Here is a 16,303-nt window from a genome sequence, read left to right as displayed (position 1 = left end):
TTTTAGAAAAAATGCACCTTAGTGCCTCAGCAGGGAAACCTACACATTGCAGCACTATACTAGTGTATGAAATTCCATGTAAAACCAGAAACAAAAGTGAAAACTGACTTAGTCTGTGTCCATTGTTCAAATGAACAATGTAGGGCACGAAATAAACTGCATTAATGGATTTGGTGTATTTTAATCTGTTTTAATAGGTAAGGATTATGATTTTTAACCCTACAGTGTTCCTTTAACAAACATCCTGAACAAGGCATTTTCTAGATAACCAGGGAGGGGTTTTTTTTGTTTGGGGTTGGTTTTTTTTTTTTTTTTTTACAATGTTTACTTAACAAGCAGATCACAATAACTAACTATTCTGTTTGCAGTAAGAGGCAGTACAGTGCAATGACTTAATATTTTATCACAGAATTTGTGCAGGCAATTGCTAGCAATCAACTTTTAAAATTCTTTTTAGTTCTTATATTTTTCATCTTATGAACAATAAAACATTCTTTAGAGTTCCTCTACCTTTCTTCTCAGTTAGAAGAAATTTTAAGAGGCTTAATGTCCCCTAAAGTCTGCTTCACTCATTTGTCTCTTCAGATTGAGCTCAAAGGTCATCAGTTCATTTGAATACCCTGCATTAGCAGATGGGAATAGCTAGTATATTTTTATTGTAGCAAAAAGTAAACATTTTAAAAAGTGATAGCAACCCATATCTTGTCCTTATGTCTCCTTCCCATACTCCTCAAAAAAAGAAATTATTATTTTTGTTTCTGCACTTTTAGGACTTTGTTTGCACCTGCTTCCCCACCCAAAAAACCCATTACCTTCCCAAGTTTTCTGTTATCATGTTTATTTAAACCAGTCCTTATTGTAATCAGACTATTAATGGTCCCAGTTCCATCTAGATTACATTGAAAAGTCCCGTGTTGTAAAAGGGTGTAGAAAAAATATTGGGGGTATGATTCAAAAAAAGGTTAAGAACCTGTGATCTAAACAGATGTAAGAGTGGCCATGTACAAAGCTCTAACAGTTTAATTAAATCAGTTTATATCACGCCTTTAGTTAAATTGGTGCAAACAGGCCTAGTCTAAATTTAAGGCTTATTCCATCATAATTATGTCAGTTAAAAACCCCCAAAAACAAAAGACACACCACACCTTAGCGATATAGCTATGCAAGTATAAGGCCTGGTGTAGATGCACTTCTGCTGGCTTAAAAGTGTTTTTGCCGGTATAGTTTATGTTTCTTGGGGAACTGGTGTAAGCTATACCAAGAAAAGGCACTTTTATGCCAGTGCAAATTGCATCAATACTGGAAAAGTCTGCCGCTCTAGCTATGTGAGCGAAACTTTTGTAGTGTAGACAAGGCCTGCTTTTAGACCAGACCATAGGGAGACCTGCAGCTGGGACAGCATGAGAATTTAACAGCGGGATTCAGATAAAAAGATGTGTGGAACAGTCTAGATAGAACCTGGATCTAAAAAGAAAAGGAGTACTTGTGGCACCTTAGAGACTAACCAATTTATTTGAGCATGAGCTTTCGTGAGCTACAGCTCACTTCATCGGATGCATGCCGTGGAAACTGCAGCAGACTTTATTTATACTATTTATACACAGAGAATATGAAAAAATACCTCCTCCCACCCCACTGTCCTGCTGGTAATAGCTTATCTAAAGTGATCATCAGGTGGGCCATTTCCAACCTGGATTTGTGCTGGAAATGGCCCACCTGATGATCACTTTAGATAAGCTATTACCAGCAGGACAGTGGGGTGGGAGGAGGTATTTTTTCATATTCTCTGTGTATAAATAAAGTCTGCTGCAGTTTCCACGGCATGCATCCGATGAAGTGAGCTGTAGCTCACGAAAGCTCATGCTCAAATAAATTGGTTAGTCTCTAAGGTGCCACAAGTACTCCTTTTCTTTTTGCGAATACAGACTAACACGGCTGTTACTCTGAAACCTGGATCTAGTGTTATTACCCCTCCAGTCCATAAATACAAATGCCAAATTTCTTTTGGATAGATATTATAATCTGAGTTCTGTATATATTCTAGGCTATGTTAGACCTTAGAAGAATACACTGCAAGCAAGCTGGCAAACGTCTCAGTACAATGCATATAGGATTTAATTCACTTCTCTGTTTCTGAGTCCCAAATATTCTACAGATACTTGTTTGCAGCAACAAAAAAGGAGTCTGCACATTTCCTGACTCATGAAGACTTCCATTCATATTTTATTGAAATCTAGTACAATATATATAGAACCAGTGCAGTAGTTTCACCAGCACGGGATCCTATCCATAGTGATGATTCCATGGACAGTTCTCAAAAAGTGAAATGGCTATTCCCTAATCAGACAGGGACTGTCTTTTCATTCGGTGTTTGTACAGCGCCTCATATAATGGGGCGCTGGTGCATGACTGGGGCTTCTAGGCACTACGATAATACAAATAATAACAATTTAGTTATTACCTTAGTATTTTCTCCTCCCATGGATACACGTATTTTCTAACATGACCATATTAACATAATGACGGCATAGTCTTGTGCACACTATAGGGATTCTTGGCAGTGCTAATTAAAACAAAGACTTTCCAGTACTGCTGGATGTAGGCCAAATGTTGGATGCCTAGAGTACTGAGATACAAGCAGGCATCAGAATTCATATAAGCAATACATTGTTAAACAAATAGTCTCTGTCATCACACAACCTTATATTACTAAATCTCTCCTGCAAACCTCAAGATTCCCCTATTTTATCTGAGCACTTACAAGTTTGGACTCTTATTGTGTCATTTGGCTGCCAGCCTTAACATTGGCAAGTATAAGAGAAATTAATTCCAACCCATTATTGCTATAATTATATTAAATACAAGCTAATCAGAGCATAATATTAAAGGTCCACTTGGCTTGTATTTAATCCAATATATAAACACTTGATTTTAGAGGAAGACAGTTACAGTAGCGTACACACATCTTCTAGAAGTAAATATTTAGGGGAAATTATAACAATAAGGATTTTTCTTGCTAGCTAGAATGTTCTATGAAGGGTTTTACATTTTAAACGTGTTATTAAGTAGCTGCTTCCTAAATTATGGCTATGTTAGACAAACTAAAATTTCACTTCTTGGTGTCTGGATTTTTAAAAACATAATTATTTCAATGTTGGCTTTGGCTGGTAACCAGAATAAATACACTTTTTGGATAGACATAGTTTAGAATTAGTGAGAACTCCATAAGCATTCTCTTATAGTCAAACAAATAGTGCCATGGAGTTGCCTCTCAATACAAAAGTGTTTCATTTTCGTTTGTACTGTAAGTCCAAACAGGCAGGAAAAAACCCCCAACACCACACACATGATACAGAAACTTCTATGGTTCTATAGTTCCTTATTTTCTCCTTTTGAAAAAAATGTACATTTAAAGAAAAAAAAGAATAGCATTCATTTCGTCAATAACATGAGTTGGAAAGTGCTGCACTCCAAACTGCATCATACAAGATCCTGCATAGGTTCTCAGAATTCATTTTTGTGTTGGTTTCAGAGTAACAGCCGTGTTAGTCTGTATTCGCAAAAAGAAAAGGAGTACTTGTGGCACCTTAGAGACTAACCAATTTATTTGAGCATAAGCTTTCGTGAGCTACAGCTCACTTCATCGAATGCATACTGTGGAAACTGCAGAAGACATTATATACACAGAGACCATGAAACAATACCTCCTCCCACCCCACTCTCCTGCTGGTAATAGCTTAAGTAAAGTGATCACTCTCCTTATAATGTGTATGATAATCAAGTTGGGCCATTTCCAGCACAAATCCAGGTTTTCTCACCCTCCGCCCCCCTCCCCACACACAAACTCACTCCTGAGTTTGTGGAGGGGGGGAGGCGGAGGGTGAGAAAACCTGGATTTGTGCTGGAAATGGCCCAACTTGATTATCATACACATTGTAAGGAGAGTGATCACTTTACTTAAGCTATTACCAGCAGGAGAGTGGGGTGGGAGGAGGTATTGTTTCATGGTCTCTGTGTATATAATGTCTTCTGCAGTTTCCACAGTATGCATTCGATGAAGTGAGCTGTAGCTCACGAAAGCTTATGCTCAAATAAATTGGTTAGTCTCTAAGGTGCCACAAGTACTCCTTTTATTTTTGTGTTGGTTCAAGGCCTCTAAGAATCCATAGCATGAATTCTTACAATTTGTATTAACTGACCATTCTTTCCACAGGACAGCTTGCAAATTTTGGCAAAATTAACTATTTTTCTCTTTCTAGCTAATCACATCAACATTGAACATTATTGGCCACACTATATCTCTAAATGGATGATACCACATAGTTGTTTGCGGTATTGTAGCCGTGTTAATCCCAGGATAAAAGAGAGACGAGGTGGGTGAGGTACTGCCTTTTATTGGACCAAACTTCTGCTGAGCAACATAGGAAAGAGCTCAGTGTATCTCAAAAGCTTCTCTTTCACCAACAGAAATTGGTTCAATAAAAGATGAAGTGAGCTGTAGCTCACGAAAGCTTATGCTCAAATAAATTGGTTAGTCTCTAAGGTGCCACAAGTACTCCTTTTCTTTATGTGAATACAGACTAACACAGCTGCTACTCTCATCCACCCTGTGTCTCTCAACAGTTAAACCGCCTATACTTTAAGTTTGAATCATTATAGTTATAGGCATAAGGTTCATAGGAGCAATGTAGAAAATCTTTTCATGAACAGCAAATACACAGGTAGCATGGCACTGGACAAGAGAACAGGCTCCTCTAAAAGCTTTAGGCTGTATTTTCCCCTTAAATACATATGCACGACTCCTAATTACTTCAAAGGCACTATTTTCAAGCTTACTTTTTAAAGAGGAGCCACTTTGTGTTGGAAAGATGGCCTGCTGCACCCAGATTACAATAAATCATGCTAGCACATATTTGAAAGATTAGAGATGTTAACTCCAGAGCATCAATTCTTCCACACATAATGTCCACAAGTAGGGAAAACTTAATAGAAAATTTAAAACGACACGATCAGCATTTTCTGATATACACCATCCCTGGTTAGCACAAGCAGTAATTGTGTTTTCACAGTCCCGTTTTACTATGTTTTTAAACATTTCTTTCCCTTGTTGCAGTGTGAAAGATCCACACAAACAAAAAGATAAGTAGGCACCGGAACAACAGTGAAACAGACATAGACAAAGTGTTTTCAAATCACAAAGTTAACAATTTTTTAAAAAGAGCGAAAATTATTTTTCCTTTAATCTCTTTCAGTTATATTACTATTTATCTGCCAAGCAGCCAATTAAGAACATAGGGGAGATCTAGAGAGAAAACTTTTAGTGATGAAATAATATGTATAAACCACAAAATACATGTAACATCCTTACCAATTTCCTTGAAACTGTCAAGAGCAGTTTGAATCACTCAAGCTCTCACTCCTTTCTCCCCATCCGAAGGGAGAACCAACACAACTTAGTAGTCATCTCACTACTTATCATTAGGTAAATTAGACAAACAGGAGAAGAGTAAGTCATGACAGCAGTTAGTTCACCTGCTGAACAGGTACAAAACAGGTAAAGGGATGAAGGATGCAAAAAAATTACGCCTGCTAATTAAGATCAGATGCCAAGCTGACTCCTGGTTAAACAAGGTTTTTAAAAGTAATTTAGACTTAAATCTCGAAATACAGAAAACACAGAGAAAATACTATTCAAGCCATCCGAAAACATTCCTTCCAAATTGTCAACCTATAGGTTTGGCATTTCTATTCCTGACAAGTGAAGAGAACAACTTATATTTGTCCAATGTAAGGAAGAATTTCACATAAAAACTTGAGGACTTCGAAGTCTCATTTTGAGGCTACCAAAATGAATGCACTTTTCAGATTAGAGTTCTAATCCAGTATGACATGAGATGGCTGATCTCTTTAAGGGCAAATTCTCAATTAAATGTACCGAGAGTTAGTGATACAATTCCTATCATCACTAAAGTTAGTTATTGGGTAGTTAAATCCTAACAAACATCAGGGTAAGAATGCATAAACTTTAGTCCTTATCTCATGGTATCCCATCAGCACAAAGATTGAGCACAGTTGGTAGCTTTGCCTTAGGACAGGCCCTTAGACAGAATGATATTGAGGAATAGATTATTTGAACAGATGAGTCCCTTTATGTCAGGAGAGTGGGAGTATCTAGAGGATTTCACACTACAGCTGCAGACTACTGATAAGTAAAAGACTTCAAATTTCAGGGCATATAGTCTCTTAAGAACAAATATTTAAATGTCCCTCCCCAGACACAGTCAGATTTAACAAAGTGAGTTAGCTCTAAAGTGTATCAATGGTATCAAAAGCATAAATGTAATGAGTAAAGTGTAAGTTTACTTTTAGGAAAGTCATGCTGCTTACAGAGTGGATCACAAACAAGACTGTACATCTATTCCCCCTCCCCTATATTTAATCACCTCTCAGAAAGGAAGTCTGTGCTTTTCTCATATCCAACAAAGTTCAAGTAGAAAGTACAGTATTAAAATTATCAGTGAAAGTTGCCAAATGAAAGCCTATAAACCTTTACTTAACGATCAAAAAGTGAAAGCTACTTTGGAGATCAAAGTCTTCCCTCTGGTATAAAGGGAAATCCCACATTTTTGATACAAACAAACACTTTCAAAGGCATTTGGATCAGTTCACCTGATTTGGCTCTACTGTATCTCCCCACATACAAATTCAGCTATTCCAGACAGAAGTGAAGCCAGGTAATTCTTCATCCCAAGAAGCTTGAGAAGAGTAATGCACCACTGAACTAACAGTTTCCACAGACATCAGAGGCAATTACAGTACCTGACCAACTACATAACATACACATTTATTTCTCCCTCTATCTTGTATCAGTGACAAGTGTGGGGACTCACCAAAACTAACAACAGAGAAGAAAATAATACTTGGAGAACCTCAGATGAAAAGGAGCTCTAGAAGTGCAAAATGTTTGCAAAGTATGGCTGCAGGCACATTGTCCAAAGTCTTGTGTTCCTGACTGGCTGGTTGGCCTACAGGATGTTGTCACTGACACGCATCAAACTCCCAGCAATCAGAATTGGGACCTTGGCAATAAAAAAATATGTCGAGAGAGAGCACTGCACTGATCAGGACTAATGGATGTATAGAAAAATCACCTTTACTTTTTTTGAGACACATATCATACCACACCTACACTTCGGCTGGAAAAATCAGTCAGAGCCTATAACCACCACCTTTTCTCTTCCGGTCCAGCTATTTCGCTGCTTCTCAGTGGGAGGTCTTTGACGTTAATCTTTAAAAGGAGCAACTGGGAGTCCTAAACCAGTTACTCAACTCATTCTAGTTTAGTTATAGCATCTGGTTCTGCTCTCTTTAGGTTCCTGTACCACAGCCTCGCCATGGTATCCACGAGCCTGGACACACAAGAGCTTTGCTGTAGGACAAAGAGAGATTTCTCCTTAAAGAGGGGCATGAAAAAGAACTAGCAACAGCCGCTTACTCTCCAGCCCTACAACAGCACTACAGAAGCATCCAGCAATTTGGGAGCTGTTTTGGGACTGCTAAGTCAACTTTATAAGATTAACTCTTTAAAAACCTTTAGCTACCTCGCAAGAAAAGTAAAGGAGGGGAGGGAATGGAGAGAAACCAGGGGTCTCCTCTGTTAGTTCAAGTTTAACACTAGACAGTGAGTTTAAGGTGGCTACCACAGACCAAAACTATAGCTAAAAGGACATCAATGCTCATGGGAAAGTAGGAGGAGAGAAAAGGAATTCAAATAGTCCAGCAAATCATAAATATTTTTAAACAAACAAAAATCTTCCACAACACATTCAAAATTGTGTTTTCAATCTGTTCCCTATTACTTATCTTATGCTTCTACTAAAGATAATTTTTCTCAGGGGAAGGATACATTGCATACCTTCTTGAAAAACCTGGGATTTAAAATGTGTTAAAAATGAAACCTAAAATTAAGAGACAATAATAATAACAAATAAGAAGAAGACGACGACGACATGCCAGGATACACAAGGTAGCTATTGGCAAACACTACAGATGGCTAAAAGCAAAAGGCTGTTGCACCCGAAGTGTGCACTATTAGCCTAATAATTTCTTCCCTCCCTCCCTCCCTCCACTGTAGATTATTACTATATTAAGCAAGACTCTACAACACCCTTGTGAGGTAGGTATTATACTATAGTGAACAGTAAATGACACTGAAAAGTATCCCCTATGTACAATATTACAAATAATTTCATTCTCCTAGTGTGTGAGATTTTCAATTTAGAAGAAATTCAATTTTATTTTTAAGAGAGTTTTGTTTTTAATTGAAAAATTAAAATACAGAGTTGAAGGCTACTGTCCTCATTCAGACAAGATTCCAACTGAAATCAAAGTTAATTGTGTTCAAATAGGAACTACAGGACCAGGAACATACTTAACACCAATTCAAAGTGTGTGTGTGTGCATGTGCGCTCGCGCGCGCCCACACACACAGGTCATCGTGAGTTACACTTATTTTAGTAGCAAGTGTATTTTTCCCCACTGAACATTTAAAAACAGCCTTTGAACACTGCATATTTCCCCACAACCTTTCTTGTGCAAATGGCACTAAACCTAGTCCCTTTTACACTATGTCTTTCTCATTGTCACATACAAAATCCTAAACTCTGAGGACCAGAAGTATGAGGATGACTATATATCCATTTTTTATTCCATGAAAGCAGTTAAACTCTTGTTCCATTTTAAATTACACAGTGTGACAGTGGCTTTTTACAGGATATTTCAGTAGAAACAGACTCTCAGGCCATCAATTCTTTGAATTACAAATCCACCATATTTACAGCAGCTCAGAATCAAACCTTAGCAAGTATAACAAAGCAAATGCAACCAGAGTGCTATTAACTAATACTTTGCCCGAATATCCTTCAGAAATTCTCTACTACATGACAAACACATCATCAGAAACGTGTACCCAGCTCTAGAAAAGACTAATATATCCTACAATCAACTGAGCCATGTTTAAAGCAGTGAAACCAGCAGCGCATCTGAAGCATTAAATATTAACACATTTTAAGAATAAGCATACAGCTGAAATGCAACAACATTTAAAACATTGTCAATTTTTAAGGCTTACTTCAGGTGTATTGTTTTCAGGAACATAGAAACAATATAGTCCACTTAACATTTTGAAAAACACACAGCAAAAAACTACTTTACACGGCACTTAAATATTAAATAATCATTTTTACGTGAAGTGCAACAGAACTGACTATTTAGTAAACTATAACAGCAAGTTTTCTTTTTTTCAGTCTTACTCTCATGATACGTCTGAGGAATTTCTGGTATACAAAAGATTTTTAGATTTTAAAAGATGCTTTGCCCTCAAGGCCAAAACCTACAAGAACTGACATTCTTTGTTTTCCCCTGGTAGTTAAGTGCAATCAAGCATGTGACTGAGTTCATACATTAACAGAGGTAAAGAACATACAGCCATGTTTCTTCAACAGGTACACCTACTGTGCTATTAGAATTATCACTCCTATTTAGATACTGTACCACAGCAAGACAGAAACGTTACCTTAATTTGTTTTAAGGTGTTTGCATAGTCCCAAGAGCCAGAAAGTAAAAAAGAAATCCAGCAGTTTTATGCAGTTAAAATGGCTACTGTAGATTGGGGAAGTAGTGTCTGTGCTTCAGCTTATGAGTCATACATGAAACTAAGTGTTTCTCAGGGAGGCACGCCCATGTTGCTGTGGGCCCAATTACTCTGCTAGGTCAAACATGCAAATCTGCAGGTAAGAAGGGAAAAGAGAACAACCTGAATCACCCAGCCCCACCTTAGCTAGCAAGAGCAAAGGCCAAATAATCTTTGCAACAAACTAGAATGCAGAGTTAGTGCAACATGCACTACTGGTTGTTTAAAACCACATTTTAGAAAGCAACTGAAAGGCATTCACTTTGTAAGAAAGCACTTAATTTGTCAAATGCTAACGAAACAAACAAATAATGTTTCATGCTTTTTCCCTAACAGCAGAGAATAGAAAAGTCACCGGTGCTGTCGATTGAAGTTGTTTAAAAAAAAAAAAAAAAAAAAATCAAACAGGTGCATTAAAGCTTGTTATGTTTGGAAAACAATGGACAAAGAAGGGTTGGAACAATTTACATAGTGATATTAGATATGTCTTTCTGTGCTACTTCTTGACTGAATTAAACCTAATCTTTGTATGTGCAAAGAGACAATAAACTAATTAGCCTTTTAATGTAAAACATTTTAATGTAACATTATAAAGAATTTAAAACACTAAAATATTAATAAAAAATTCAAAAATGATTCTGTCTTCAGATTGCATTATCTAACATTCTACTCTTTAGAAGACAATAGTTGGGGATACATAAAATATACAATTACATCTTACTATGTTCTAGTGACAGATATGGCAATTTCCTGCAATATCCTTGAAAAATCCGAATGAATTAAGTATAAGTAGCTTTGCAGTGCATTTTATTAAAAAATGTAAAGTTTATGTATTATTGTGGAATGGCATGTAGCCCTAGGAAGTGTTATTCTGCCAGACAAGAATGAATTTATGGGACAAAGTGAGATGGGTTTCCCAGGGGGACATGTATTCAAATATACCTCTTCTGGTTATGCAAGAACTCAGCCTTTTTAAGTTTCAACCTGAGGAGGGGACCTTTAGACCAAAACTGTATAAAAGAATGACTCACAGATTAATGGGTGTTCTTGTTCTAAAGTAAGAGCTGTTAAGAACTTGTGAAGACAGAAAAACACCTTGACGGAGTTTGAAGGACTGAATCCTACCAGAGCTCTTGTTGGAATTGGGGGTGATCTCTGATAAGTTTATAAGTAGGGATGTAGATTCTTTTATTGTTATTAATATGTTTTCTCTGTAATGCTTTTACCCTAAGAATAAATGTGCTTGCTTATAAAGGACTATGTGGTAACTTTTAACAGTGGGCAATTACACTGTTTATATTCTCTGAGGGGAACTCAAGGCAGGCCTGTTTAGGCAGTCTGACTTGCTGGGGAACTCAGTGGAGGGAGGGAACTGTGCAGCCTGGAAATATCCCAGTCAGGAGGGAGCCGTGTGTCTCTGCCCAAGAAAAGTGATGGCTGAGGAGACAGAAGCCTAAGACTGGGTGCCAATGGTGGACCCGGGAGAGGGGAATTCAGGTGAAGTTGCCTGAACTTTGATAGTTTTCTCCTATTTTTCTAGTTGAAATAAAATATCATTTGGCCCTCAGAAGTTATTTTCAAAGTTGTACCACCTGCCCTAAACAATGGGAGAAATATTTAAATTCTTAGGACCAAAATCTGCCCTATCATATACATGTGTAATTCCTACTGAAGTCAACTGGAACATATATGTATACCAAAGGAAAAAATATGGCCTTTGAAATTCTCAATTTTCAATGTGCTATTTATGTGATTAAACTAATGTGATAAATGACGGGGGGGGGGGGGGGGTAAGGGGAAGCTCCCTTTTATGGACACCCAGCCAGCCAGTTAGCTATAAAGTCTCTCTTGGTGGCTGCTTGCACTACTTGTAAAGGGTTAAAAAGTCCCCCAGGTAAACACCTGACTAAAAGAGCCAATGGGAAGGCTAGAACTTTTTAAAATGGGAAAAAAACCTTTCCCTTTGTCTCTCTGTTGTGTTATCTGGGCTGTAGAGATGGGGGAAGCTGAAATGCTGTGTAAAGTTTGAACCAGGTATGAAAATTCATCATCCATACCTAGAAGAATTCATTGGGACAGGGAATGTTTAGATAGATGCATTAGGGTTACTTATTTTCTTTTCTGTAAGGCTTGTGGATTGCTCTGTGCTAATCCCAGATGCTCTTGTTTGCTTGTAACCTTTAAGCTGAACCCCCAAGAAAGCTATTTTGGGTGCTTAATTTTTGGAATTTTTTTTTTTTTTTAAGATTTAGCAAAAGTCTAAGTTCCAGATGTATTTTCTTTCTTTTTGTTTTTAATAAAATTTACCCTTTTTAAGAACCTGATTGGATTTTGTGTCTTAAAAGGTCTGTGCATATGTTTTTCAATTAGCTGATGTCAACAGCTGGGTTTCCCTTTTGTTTGTTTTCTTCTCAGCTTCCCCGAGGGAGGGGTGGAAAAGCCAAGGGGCCTCAGGGAAAACTTCCCAAGTGAGTTATTCCAGGATTTGAAAGAGGCAGTTTTTCACTTGGGTGGTGGCAGCATTTACCAAGCCAAGGTCAGAGAAAAGCTGTAACCTTGGGGGTTTAATACAAGCCTGGAGTGCCAAGTATTATCTTTTAAAATCCCTGTGGGCTCCTACCTTCTGCACTCGAAGTGCCAGAGTTGGGAATCAGCCTTGACAACTAAATATTACTATCTACTCTTTGTTGAACAGTGTGGGTTTTCTTAGAGCTGTACAAGACACAGATAAGGACACTGTAGAGAACTTTGTGACGGGGGCTATGATTATATAAACACACAGACACAAAGGACTGACAAAATTTTAATCAGAACAAAAAAATAGGGAAGCAAGGGTTGTTTTTTTTAATTGGGAAGATGTTAGTGTAGGCTTGATAGTGGACTAGAATTTGTACCTTTGAGGATAAAGAATCAATTCAAGAGGGATGGAGTCCAGTGCACTGGATATGGAGATCATTGCAAGCATACAGAAAGGCACAGGAAAGGCACAAAGACCACAGGCACAACAGAAGACAAGAGCAGAAAAGTAGGCAGATGTCTTTAATGCTTGCACAATACAACAAGGATGAGAAACTTAAACTTAATTCAGGTTTCAGAGTAGCAGCCGTGTTAGTCTCTATCTGCAAAAAGAAAAGGAGTACTTGTGGCACCTTAGAGACTAACAAATTTATTTGTAAAAAAGCATAAGCTTTCGTGAGCTACAGCTCACTTCATCGGATGCATGCAGTGGAAAATACAGTGGGGAGATTTAAATACACAGAGAACATGAAACAGTGGGTGTTATCATACACACTGTAACAAGAGTGATTAGGTAAGGTGAGCTATTACCAGCAGGAGAGCGGGGGGGGGGGGAGAAGAGGAACCTTTTGTAGTGATAATCAAGGTGGGCCATTTCCAGCAGTTGACAAGAACGTGTGAGGAACAGTAGGGGGGGAAATAAACATGGGGAAATAGTTTTACTTTGTGTAATGACACATCCACTCCCAGTCTTTCTTCAAGCCGAAGTTAATTGTATCCAGTTTGCAAATTAATTCCAATTCAGCAATCTCTCGTTGGAGTCTGTTTTTGAAGTTTTTTTGCCACTTTTAGGTGTGTAATTGAGTGACCAAAGAGATTGAAGTGTTCTCCGACTGGTTTTTGAATGTTATAATTCTTGACGTCTGATTTGTGTCCATTTATTCTTTTACGTAGAGACTGTCCAGTTTGGCCAATGTACATGGCAGAGGGGCATTGCTGATATCTGCTGGGAGAGCAATACAGCGGTGCACAGACAATCCAGGAAGTTATTGGAAATTGTAGGGGACAATTTCGTGGTGCAAGTGCTGGAGGAACCAACTAGGGGCAGAGCTCTTTTTGACCTGCTGCTCACAAACCGGAAAGAATTAGTAGGGGAAGCAAAAGTGGATGGGAACCTGGAAGTCAGTGACTATGAGATGGTCGAGTTCAGGATCCTGACACAAGGAAGAAAGGAGAGCAGCAGAATATGGACCCTGGACTTCAGAAAAGCAGACTTCGACAACCTCAGGGAACCGATGGGCAGGATCCCCTGGGAAAATAACATGAGGGGGAAAGGAGTCCAGGAGAGCTGGCTGTATTTTAAAGAATCCTGATTGAGGTTACAGGGACAAACCATCCCGACGTGTAGAAAGAATAGTAAATATGGCAGGCGACCAGCTTGGCTTAACAGTGAAATCCTTGCTGATCTTCAACACAGAAAAGAAGCTTGCAAGAAGTGGAAGATTGGACAAATGACCAGGGAAGAGTATAAAAATATTGCTCTCGCATGCAGGAGTGAAAACAGGAAGGCCAAATCACACTTGGAGTTGCAGCTAGCAAGAGATGTTAAGAGTAACAAGAAGGGTTTCTTCAGGTATGTTAGCATCAGGAAGAAAGTCAAGGAAAGTGTGAGCCCCTTACTGAATGAGGGAGGCAACCTAGTGACGGAGGATGTGGAAAAAGCTAATGTACTCAATGCTTTTTTTGCCTCTGTCTTCACGAACAAGGTCAGCTCCCAGACTACTGCACTGGGTAGCACAGCATGGGGAAGAGATGACCAGTCCTCTGTGGAGAAAGAAGTGGTTCGGGACTATTTAGAAAAGCTGGACGAGCACAAGTCCATGGGGCCGGATGCGCTGTGTCCAAGAGCGCTAAAGGAGTTGGCGGATGTGATTCAAGAGCCATTGGCCATTATCTTTAAAAACTCATGGCCATCGGGGGAGGTCCCGGACGACTGGAAAAAGTCTAATGTACTGCCCATCTTTAAAAAAGGGAAGGAGGAGGATCCTGGGAACTGCAGGCCAGTCAGCCTCACCTCAGTCCCTGGAAAAATCATGGAGCAGGACCTCAAGGAATCAATTCTGAAGCACTTAGAGGAGAGGAAAGTGATCGGGAACAGTCAGCATGGATTCACCAAGGGAAAGTCATGCCTGACTAATCTAACTACCTTCTATGATGAGATAACTGGCTCTGTGGACGAGGGGAAAGAGGTGGACGTGTTGTTCCTTGACTTTAGCAAAGCTTTTGACACGGTCTCCCACAGTATTCTTGCCAGCAAGTTAAAGAAGTATGGGCTGGATGAATGGACTATAAGGTGGATAGAAAGTTGGCTAGATTGTCGGGCTCAACGGGTAGTGATCAATGGCTCCATGTCTAGTTGGCAGCCGCTATCAAGTGGAGTGCCCCAAGGGTCGGTCCTGGGGCCAGTTTTGTTCAATATCTTCATTAATGATCTGGATGATGGTATGGATTGCACCCTCAGCAACTTTGCAGATGACACTAAACTGGGAGGAGAGGTAGATATGCTGAAGGGTAGGGATAGGATGCACAGGGACCTAGACAAATTAGAGGATTGGGCCAAAGGAAATCTGATGAGGTTCAACAAGGACAAGTGCAGAGTCCTGCACTTAGGATGGAAGAATCCCATGCACCGCTACAGACTAGGGATGGAATGGCTCGGCAGCAGTTCTGCAGAAAAGGACCTAGGGTTTACAATGGATGAGAAGCTGGATATGAGTCAACAGTGTGCCCTTGTTGCCAAGAAGACCAATGGCATTTTGGGCTGTATAAATAGGGGCACTGCCAGCAGATCGAGGGACGTAATCGTTCCCCTCTATTCGACATTGGTGAGGCCTCTACTGGAGTACTGTGTCCAGTTTTCGTCCCCACACTACAAGAAGGATGTGGAAAAATTGGAAAACATCCAGTGGAGGGCAACAAAAATGATTAGCGGACTGGAACACATGACTTCTGAGGAGAGGCTGAGGGAACTGGGATTGTTTAGTCTGCGGAAGAGAAGAATGAGGGAGGATTTGATCGGTGCTTTCAACTACCTGAAAGGGGGTTCCAAAGAGGATGGATCTAGACTGTTCTCAGTGGTAGCAGATGACAGAATGAGGAGTAATGGTCTCAAGTTGCAGTGAGGGAGGTTTAGGTGGGATATTAGGAAAAACTTTTCACTAGGAGGGTGGTGAAACACTGGAATGCGTTACTTAGGGAGATGGTGGAATCTCCTTCCTTAGAAGTTTTTAAGGACAGGCTTGACAAAGCCCTGGCTGGGATAATTTAGTTGGGGATTGGTCCTGCTTTGAGCAGGGGGTTGGACTAGATGACCTCCTGAGGTCCCTTCCAACCCTGATATTCTAGGATTCTATGATTGCTGTCACATGTTGGCAGCATCTACCAATGTGATATATGCCACCATGCGCCAGCAATGCCCCTCTGCCATGTACATTGGCCAAACTGGACAGTCTCTACGTAAAAGAATAAATGGACACAAATCAGATGTCAAGAATTATAACATTCAAAAACCAGTCGGAGAACACTTCAATCTCTTTGGTCACTCAATTACACACCTAAAAGTGGCAATTCTTCAACAAAAAAACTGCAAAAACAGACTCCAACTAGATACTGCTGAATTGGAATTAATTTGCAAACTGGAAACAATTAACTTCGGCTTGAAGAAAGACTGGGAGTGGATGTGTCATTACACAAAGTAAAACTATTTCCCCATGTTTATTTCCCCCCCTACTGTTCCTCACACGTTCCTGTCAACTGCTGGAAATGGCCCACCTTGATTATCACTACAAAAGGGTTCTCCCCGCTCTCCTGCTGTAA

At 39.4% G+C, this 16,303-nt stretch overlaps 1 protein-coding gene across 6 annotated transcripts in view; it reads right to left on the bottom strand.

Annotated features, from left to right (window-relative positions):
* The window catches only part of ELF1 (E74 like ETS transcription factor 1), a 148,710-nt gene that overhangs the window by 91,124 nt on the left and 41,283 nt on the right, over positions 1 to 16,303 (bottom strand). The window contains exon 1 of one of the 6 annotated variants that reach the window (XM_073345863.1): positions 9,575 to 9,784. The exons of the other annotated variants lie outside the window; for them this stretch is intronic. The gene's annotated coding sequence lies outside the window, so the exon portion shown is untranslated. Of the gene's footprint in view, positions 1 to 9,574; positions 9,785 to 16,303 lie in introns of those variants that run through there. 6 annotated transcript variants of the gene reach the window in all.

This window comes from Lepidochelys kempii, chromosome 1 (assembly GCF_965140265.1).
Source record: "Lepidochelys kempii isolate rLepKem1 chromosome 1, rLepKem1.hap2, whole genome shotgun sequence".
Lineage (NCBI taxonomy): Eukaryota > Metazoa > Chordata > Testudines > Cheloniidae > Lepidochelys > Lepidochelys kempii.
This window is presented reverse-complemented; position numbering and strand designations above follow the sequence as displayed.